This window comes from Eptatretus burgeri, chromosome 3, assembly GCF_056783735.1.
Source record: "Eptatretus burgeri isolate ZD-2024b chromosome 3, Ebu_testis_v1, whole genome shotgun sequence".
NCBI classification, from domain to species: Eukaryota; Metazoa; Chordata; class Myxini; order Myxiniformes; family Myxinidae; genus Eptatretus; species Eptatretus burgeri.
Genome location: NC_140963.1, coordinates 55,176,566 through 55,186,736, shown reverse-complemented (window position 1 = coordinate 55,186,736; position 10,171 = coordinate 55,176,566). Strand labels below are relative to the sequence as shown.

General features: G+C 40.0%; 1 protein-coding gene across 4 annotated transcripts in view; it reads right to left on the bottom strand.

Annotated features, from left to right (window-relative positions):
* Positions 1–10,171, bottom strand: part of CHEK1 (checkpoint kinase 1) — a 137,186-nt gene that overhangs the window by 125,058 nt on the left and 1,957 nt on the right. The gene's annotated exons all lie outside the window — the stretch shown is intronic.

Below are 10,171 nucleotides of genomic sequence, written 5' to 3'. Positions count from 1 at the left end.
GAGCCTCGACCAAGGTATACAAAAAAAAAAAAAAAAAAAAGGGAGAAGAGAGAAGGAGGAGAAGGAAGAGAAGGAGGCAAGGGAGAAGAGAGAAGAAGGAGAAGAGAGAGAAGGATGCAAGGGAGAAGAGAGAAGGAGAAGAGAGAGAAGGAGGCAAGGGAGAAGAGAGAAGAAGAAGAGAGAGAAGGAGGCAAGGGAGAAGAGAGAAGGAGAAGGGAGAGAAGGAGGCAAGGGAGAAGAGAGAAGGAGAAGGAGAAGAGAGAGAAGGAGGCAAGAGAGAAGAGAGGAGGAGAAGGAGAAGAGAGAGAGAAGGAGGCAAGGGAGAAGAGAGGAGGAGAAGGAGAAGAGAGAGAAGGAGGCAAGGGAGAAGAGAGAGAAGGAGACAAGAGAGAGGGAGGAAAGAGAGAGGAAATGAATACGTATAAAAATATGGAAACCAGTGAGATTTTAAAAAGATTAAAGGTATTACAGAAAATAAATCAATCTCAACGCACTGAGGAGGAAAACAAAGAATTGGCAAGTCTATTAGAAATATATGCGTCAAGAGTATTAACATCGATTTCAGGGAGAAGACATAAACGAGAAAGTGGAGATAAAGAAGAGAAAGAAGGAAAATATAATATTATTGATGATGTTGGTGTGATTGACTTTAATTAAAGTTTTCCATTTTTTTTCTGAAATAAATGGAGGAGAGAGTGAAGACATTTCTGAGGATTCTTTATGTTTTAAAAATTAAGATTCAAATGTGCATGTTGGAAACGAAAAAGGTTTTCAACCTCTGTCGGAATTTTTCACATAAATAAATTAGCTATTGTCTAAAATGTAAAAAGAAAACCAAGAGTAAAAATATCTCATATGTTAAAAGTAAAAATAATAGGGTTATACAAAAAGGTACATGTTCGGTGTGTGGCTCAAAAAAAAAAGAATGAATTCAAACACAAACAAGGGGGAGATATCCAAAAGTTTTTATCAGGAAGTAAATGTACAACAACTGGAATACCAGGGGAATTACATCTACCAGGGTATTCTTTCTGTGGTCCAGGAACAAACTTGAATAAAAGATTAGATGAGGCTGACAATCCTAAACCATTGAGCAAACCTATCAATCGGGTTGATGAAGTGTGCATGAGGCACGATATGAATTATGGAAATAGCACAACGTTGGAAGAAAAACATGAAGCCGATAGAGAAATGTTATACAATTTCACTCTGATACAAAATCCAACCTTGAGAGAAAAAGTTGATAGATTCATCGTGAAGAAGATGATCAGTGCTAAATTGAAACTTGGGATTGGAAATTCAAAAAGCTTATAGGCTCCAATGATGTCATTAAGATTGAAGAGCAATTAGCTGATGAATTACATAAACCAATAATCACAAAGTTTCATAGAAGGAAGGTTTATTCCAAGGAAGTTGATTATATCAATTATGATAAGGGGTACAAGTATGCTTTAACCGTTATTGGTTTGCGGAGGATATATGCGTGGGTTGTCCCTTTGAAAAACAAAACAGCTAATACTCTTATGTTAGCTTTCCAACAGGTATTCAATAAAAGCAAGAGAAAACCTAAAAAAAATTGTGGACTGAGGAGGGTACAGAGTTCTACAACAAAACATTTATGAATTTTCTTTGAAATAACAACATGAAATTATACAGCACCTTGAATGAAGGAAAAGCGGTTGTTATTGAGCGATTCAATCGCACTTTAAAAGAGAGACTATATAAAAAATTCACTCAACTCGGTTCTTCACAATGGTTATCTTTAATTCAGAACATTGTAGATAAGTACAACGACACGATTCACACCTCAACAAAAACTAAGCCAACAGAAACATTTACAAAATTAGAATATGAAAAAGACATTAATGTCAGAAAACCTAAGTTCAAAGTTGGTGATATAGTAAGAATATACAGGTGGATATTTCATTTTGAAAAAGGTTATACCAAGCGATGGACAAATGAACTTTTTTAAATTGTTGATGTCATCAGTACAGTTCGTTGGACTTACAAATTATGTGATTTAAAGTGGGAAGAGATTTTAGGTTCATTTTATTCACAGGAATTGCAAAAGACAAGGATAAATTGGAAATTTTTATCTTGCCAAAACGAAGTTTTTGCAAGATATGTTAGTCAGCTTGTATGTTTTTTTTTGTTTTTTTTTGTCTGTAATCACGTATAAAAAAATTCTGCAGAACAGTTATCATTGGAAATTTTTGTAACTTCGCATATCAGAGGCCTATAGAGGTCCTTTCAGTGCATAAAATTTTGAAGGTCAAGGTCAAAGGTCAAGGTCACTTTGTCGCAAATCAGGGGAGTCGACGAAACCCTTATTTGTTGAGTAATTTTGATCGGATCGTCTTCAAACTTCATGGAAATATAGTTCATGGTCTGGCGCTCAGCTGATTAATTTTTGGTGGCGATTGGCCTTGACCTTCATATGTTTTTTTTTTATCTGTAAGCACGTATAAATCACTCTGCAGAGCACAGTTATCATTGGAAATTTTTGTAACTTCGCATATCAGAGGCCTATAGAGGTCCCTTTCAGCGCATAAAATTTTGAAGGTCAAGGTCAAAGGTCAAGGTCACTGTCGCAAATCAGGGGAGTCGACGAAACCCTTATTTTTTGAGTAATTTTAATCGGATCATCTTCAAACATCATGGGAATATAGTTCATGGTCTGGCGCTCAGCTAATTAATTTTTGGTGGTGATTGGCCTTGAGCTTCATGGTTAACGCCTGAGGTCAAACATATTTGACCCCAAGGTCAAATTTTCAAGTTTTAGGAATCATATCATGTAGTACCTCAAATTGAACACCTCGATGAGTGCTTTCTGGATATGTCAAGCTTGAGACATTATGACGTCATTTGGTGACGTGATGAGGCAAAAGCATATTTTTCATGGTTACTCTGTAGAAAGATTCTCAACGGAATCTCTCGTCGGCAGATATTCCTCAAGGAGTCGCTCCTGGTGGATAGCAGCTCTGTTCACCTCAGTGTGACCTTAAAGAAGTCACACGTGGTCACCTTTTGGCAAGATACGGGTCACCCTGCGGGTGACATTGGTTTTTTTTTTTTTTGACTACCCCTATTTTACTACACCCACACAAAGCCCCACCCATCCACACAAGCCCCACCCCACACAAGCTCCACCTTTGACCCACCACCCCCCTCATCCCACGGGGAGGAAAGGGATGAGGGGGGTGGTGGGTTGTTGAGGGAGCGAACCTACCCCCCCCTCCCCCCTTACATCTCCTTTATTATTTTCTTGTAATTCAAAATCAGATTATTATAAGGAAAGAATTTATAACTAAACAAAAGTAATAACATTGAACAACATCTGCTTTTGCAGCAGTCTGATGGTTTGTTTTGGTTTTGAAACTCGATCAACATATTCTGTTCAAAACAAAGAGTGAAGAACAATTAGGGTATATAAAGATGATTATATTATGATATTAATAAAATAATAAATATAACATTTACCTCCAGAAGATTGAGTGTCATGTCAGATTCCTCCATAAGATTAAGTTCTGTGTTTGGTTCATCCAGACAGGTGTTTAAACTGAAAATAATAATAATAATAATAATAATAATAATAATAATAATAATAATAACTAGCCGAAACCCCGTCACAGACGGATTCCGTTCATTCAACCACCCTCACCAGCTCAACCACACTCGAGGGATATGGACTGGACAGGGCGTGCTTGCCCCCACCTACTCATCCCCCGCCTCTGCCCCATTCCCCCCCCGCCTCCCTTTCCTTTTCCTCCCCCCCCAGCCTTCAATTTGTTTATGCCCGCCCAAAAATGTAATTACCCCGGCCCCGCCTCTTCACTGCGCGCCCCTGCCTCTTCACTCCCCGCCCACTGCCTCTTTATTCCCCGCCCCACTCGTACCCACCCCCTGTCCACCCCCTCACACTCAACGCCGCCTAATTCGCCCCAGCCCCCGCCCACTCATCCCCCGCCCCATCCCCCCCGTCTCCCGCTTTCAATTTGCTTACCCCTGCCCAAAAATTTGCTTACCTTGCCCCCCGCCTCTTCACTCCCTGCCCTCATCTCTTCATCCCCTGCCCCCGTCTCTTCACTCCTCACCCCCATCTCAACGAAAAGTGTTATTCTGCTTCAGAGTTGAAAGTTGACTATTGCCACTATGTGCGATGCACTCTTACAGGTACGAAGGTTCTTTCGGTCCAGGTCACAGTACCGAGAAAAACGTGACGCGACCGCCAGAAGGAGCACAAAATTGGTCCTTCAGTATTAATGTATAGAAGATAGATAGATACAATGTTTCTTACATTTTTTGTGTCAAATTCACATTCTGAGGTAGTCAGCATGTGCAGAAGAGGGTTTTACATTGCAGACGCTATTTTCGAGGAGTGGAATTACACCTCTCAGCGGGAATGGTCTGTCGACGACAGACGTAATGACGTCAGCGAATGACCGATGATGTCATGACGTCCTGATGCCTCTCAGCGGTGACGTCACACGTCGCCATGTAAACGAATGTAAAACGAAAAATGTTTATTCTGCTTCAGAGTTGAAAGTTGACGATTGCCACGATGTGCGATGCACTCTTACAGGTACGAAGTTTCTTTCAGTCTAGGTCACAGTACCGAGAAAAACGTGACGCGACCGCTAGGAGGAGCACAAAATTGGTCCTTCAATATTAATATATAGATAATAATAAGACAGAGACAGAGACACACACACACAATTTCTCACCTTGGACTTGGGTCATTCAATATCAAATAAAAGGACGTGAGAGAATTTCTTGCCATCCAAGAAAAATATCATCAGTTCATTTCGAAACGAACAAATGTCTTCAAGGAAGTCATTCATTTTTATCCACTCGTCGTGTAATTCAAATAACTCATTTTCAACATCAGTTATCAACGATGTTCTTATTGGGGACAACCTGTTAGAAAAAGACATACAATAATTATTGGTTGTATCGTGATTTAATTCTGCTTTAAACAACAAATAATGAATTGCATTGAGGATCTCACCTGTCATCTTGTGAAAACGATTGATCTGCAAGGTTGTAGTAATAATCTGAATGCTCCATATTCGAAATAAAACACGCTCGGCACACAAGTTGGTTTAAATAAGCAACTTGATGACGTAATGGGAGATTACAGAACAATGGTTTTTTCAGGGTGTGTCCCACAAACGAAATGACTTCAGAATTTTTTTGGCTTGGTTCGGGCGAGGCAGCTTGGCCGACTTTAAACTGACTCATTTTAACGTGAAACATCTTGCTTTGGATTATTTTGATAAAACCGACGTTAAAAAGCTGTTTTTAGCTAAACTTTGTTCTGTTAGTGTTCTGATGATTTAAAGGTCCCATGACACTCAAAACTTTCTGGTTATTTATATATTAACTTGACCTTCCTAGTGAAGAAATCACCCATGTTTCTTTTTTAAAATCAACAATGGGATAATTAGACCAATATTTCAAACATTTCTCTTGCTTTTCACAACTTGCTATGCCCGCCCCTCAAAAAAGTTGAGTTCAGTGAACCGCACGTCACGTGACCGTTGACGTCATCTCCAGAACGCGACTCGCAGAGAGTGGATTGATTAGACGCCGCGCGCCGTATAAAATACGTACAAATGCATTGTGCACATGTGTTTGCTATCTCACTGATCGTCTTCTGACGAATGAATGTCTAGTTGGTATTGCTACGTCTAAGTTATGAGAAATAAATTACAAGTGGAGGCAAGCCAACAGCACTGTTGTTGTACATGCACTTATACCAAGGCCGTTGGCATGTCAATCACTATTTAATTAGGGAGCAAGCATAATTCATTTCAGAATTTTCTAATTAAAGTCAATATTGGTGATGCAGCATGTTTCTGGTGGCAGCAAAAAAAAAAATCTATACACAGAGGACAATATGCTCTTTAAAATCTCAACGTTTTCACAAACGTCAACTGCCTGCCTGGTAGGATAGGGTTCGCTTTGTATAATGAACGTCCCTGCTTCTTTGACACATCGACAAAGGTATTGGGTAGGCAACATGCTTTGTAAAGGCACATAAGGAGTATATTTTGTTACTGTACAAGTGGGTCAGAATAATAGTTTGCACCAGCACATAAACGAATATACTTTTTGTAATACTGTAAAGGAATTAATACTAACTGCACATGGTAATTTGCCCAAAATATTACAGCAATTAAAATGTAAAGTACAGTTATAAAATATAAATACATACATATAGTGCAAAGATAATGAGCAGCACAAATAAAGGAAAACTGCAGCAGAAAAGAAATCTTCTTGTTGACTTGTGTATACCCTTGCAATGAAGCTTACAAACAAGTAACAATACAGGAATACCCATGCCCACCCAAGATAAAAAAATAATGACGACAATAAATGTCCATTTGGATATCTGGCAAAATGCCCACTTCACGCTTCCTCAAATCCCCGATACTCCTATTACACGGCCTCATAGCCTCGGGACTCTTACGCATTAACTTATACATTGTGTGCATGCTAATACAAGGTACTTGTCAACTCTAGAGTCGAGACTAGTCCGATAAATCCGTCGTCCGTCCGACTAGTCCGATAAATCCGACGTGCTGTAGCTTTCTTTTATTATTCTCTTTTCTTCATTGTTTTCTACTGGCACTACATGACGACAGTAGGAATAAAATAAATAAAAATGCAACAGAACGTGATTTATCGGACTACTCAAGACAATTGTGTCACAAGGTGTGTTCTGCACACAAGTTTTCATCATATCCGGACAGCGAGATATGGCCGATGACATGCACTGGCCTTGCTTGCGATTCATTCGCCGCGGTGCAACATGTCCGCTGCGCTGGTCACGTCACCTCACTAAAATATTTCTGATATCGAGCAGTATGCAAGTCGAATTTACATTATTGAATTACGAATATGATTTTGTCTAACCAGTTGTTATTGCCAAGTCTTCCTTCGATGTCCTCCCGATCATCATGAACTCCGGGAATTTCATCGCCAGTTTCCTCTGCTTGTTCTGCTTCGGGCTCAAACTGGTAAGGCCGTATTCCATTTCCAGCTGCCTGAACTTCACCTCCCGTGACTACATTATCCGACAATTCTCCATCTGATTCAGACCAAAATCCTTCATTTCTCTCACACTCACTGTCGCTACCAGACAAATCAAAGTCCATGCCAAACATTATTCAAAACCAAATGTTTGATTTTTTTAAAAGCAGAAATGAACGAAGCAAATCGAATGTGGCAACACACAGGAAGTCAATACAATCACGTAGACCACCAACCCGAGTAATTTACGTGCAGCCTTTGTTGTTCTGAAGATGACGTCATGTGGGTTACGCCCCGTTCAGTAGATTTCGGCAGAATTTTTAGGGGTGTAGGTTTGTTTTTTAATTTTACATTTTACAGAACGAGTATTGTGAAAAAAAAATTGTCAGATCAGAAATCACAATGAAAAACTCCTATAGGACATTATATATATATATATATATACATATATACATATATACATATATATATATATATATATATATATATACATATATACATATATACATATACATAAGGGCAATTCCGCAGTTAGTAACGTTACATTTTAGGGACATTCTCATTATTTAGACAAGAGTCCTTTCTCTATCTGTGGATGTAAAGTCTCATTAATGTCACCAGAGATCAACCTAGTCTAGACGTAGAACAGAGCAAAGAATGAAATCATTTCATGAAACATTCTAGAAGAAAGAACTGCTTTTAATGCCGGTTAGTAACGTTACAAAAAAGGACGTTACTAACCGGCATTAAAAGCAGTTCTTTCTTCTAGAATGTTTCATGAAATGATTTCATTCTTTGCTCTGTTCTACGTCTAGACTAGGTTGATCTCTGGTGACATTAATGAGACTTTACATCCACAGATAGAGAAAGGACTCTTATCTAAATAATGAGAATGTCCCTAAAATGTAACGTTACTAACTGCGGAATTGCCCATATACATATACATATACATATGCAATTTCAGTACTTTTGAGTGTCATGGGACCTTTACTATATAACCATAAGAGACATGGGCACAGAATACTTCCTCATTTTCACAGCATGACTGTGCTCTTAAAGGCACTTCCCCATTTTACAGAACCCAAGAAGGGAAAGTGAACTTCCCTATCTTTCATGCTTGAAGAGATAAAATTAATATACTCGATGGAAATGAATGTTAAAAGAAAATTAAATGAATCTGAATTTTACATTTGCTTGTATGGGAGGGAAGGGGATAGGTGGGGAGAAAATCAGTCTCCTATTTTAGGCTTTTGGGGCTTGAGTCAGAAAGTTTTTCCATTTTCCCCATTCATTTGAATGGGAAGTCCCACAAACCCCATTAATCATCTACTTGTGATCCTCGTATTGAAAGGATGAAAAAAAAGTGCTTAATGTTTGGATCATGGACCAAACACAGAAAACAAAAACAAAGTGCCTTTCAGTGGACCGGTGATACGGGATAAATCATTGCGCATTTACCAACGTTTCCACGAGGCACCCGGGGCCAAAGACTCCAGTTCAACACGGCTCCCCACAAGTTCGACACCAGCAAGCGGTATTTTAAGAAATTCAAAATAAGATTCAGCCTCCACAATGTCAAATTAATCAGAGAAACAGCATCGGCAGACCACGATACTGCGAAAAATTACCACTGCAGCTCATGGAACTAATTGAGGGAAAGGGATTTATGCAGGAGCAGGTTTTTAACGCCGACGAGACGGGATTATGCTGGAAGAGGATGCCATCTGATAACTTCCTCTCCAGGCAGGAAAGATCTTTTCTGGGGTTCAAGGTAAGGTGGTTAAGGATCGTCTTAGCCTTCTCATAAGTGGAAATGCTACCCGTGACTTCGTCATAAAGCGAATGCTGCTCTTCCGATCGGTGAATCCCCATTCCTGCCCCCTCTCCCCACCTCCAACAGCACTATCATCATCACCATCCCAAGCCAAGTCTTGTGTTTTCTATTTATGGCACAATACAATACGAGTACGTAATATTCTTACCCTCTCCCACCTCACCGTTTTGTAAAATAATAATAATAAATCACCTCGCCTTTTTGGAATTTATTAAAATTAACTGCATTTATTTTATTTTCATGTTTACTTCAATGTCAACATGCTTTATAGACATTTTACATATTTATTTCAATTGTGAGGTGTTTATTTCTGGCTGCCGCCGACCTTCCTCGAGATTTTCTCAAAGCCAGGGAACGGAAACCCCATTCTGTATACTTTAATACGTCCGTGAGAGTAGATAGTGTTTCTAAGGCAAGCCTTTTTAAGTAGGCTGAATGAAAGCGGCAGCGAAGACCCCTGCAAGAGTGTGAGGTGAAGTTGGACTGACCAAGGATAAGGCTTTCATGAAAGGAAGCCATTAATCATGATCAAAAGGGGTGTTTTGATTGACCCCAACACACAATTTTCATTCATGCACTCCTTTGGATATCCCCGAGTACACATGCAAAGATTTGGGCCGCTAGGTTTCATGGTTTTGAAGTTATGGAGGACACACACAACACGCGACACACACACATATCGATATTAATTACTGTATACACTTAAACACTGGAGAACACAAATCTCCTTTTTAGCGCTTTCAAAACCCTTCCGTTCAGCAGTACTTGGACAAAGTATTGTTGTGGGCCGGGGTTCGGTGGCGAGGACGACAGCTAGATGGAGCAGTTAGGCCATCTCCCACCGAGCACCGGAATGGAAGGTCGTCACCCCGGATAACTCCGGAGTCGACGGGCCACTTAAAGGACCGTGATCGCCAATTCTCTGACGGCGTGGGGTAGGGTCAATAGCCAAATTTCAATATACCTAAGTACCCACGTCGTCAAATTACCAGGAAAAAAAATCACACCCTCGGCCGACTCTGTCCGAACCGAGTCGCAGGTATCGACTTGGATCCGGCATAACCGAGCGGAGTTACCAGAGCCGTGCCGGTCCCAATGATAACTTACGACACCAACGGCCTTACTATTTCTCAAGCCCGGACCATGCTAGGCCAATGAAAGAAAACACGAACAACGAACTGGAACATTTAACACGGGGGTTTATTTATAATGGGGCAGGGGAGCACAGAGAGCAGAGTTATCACGAATAAAAGAAATACAATTTACGAGGAACGAAAAGCACTTCACAGTTTCTACTTACAG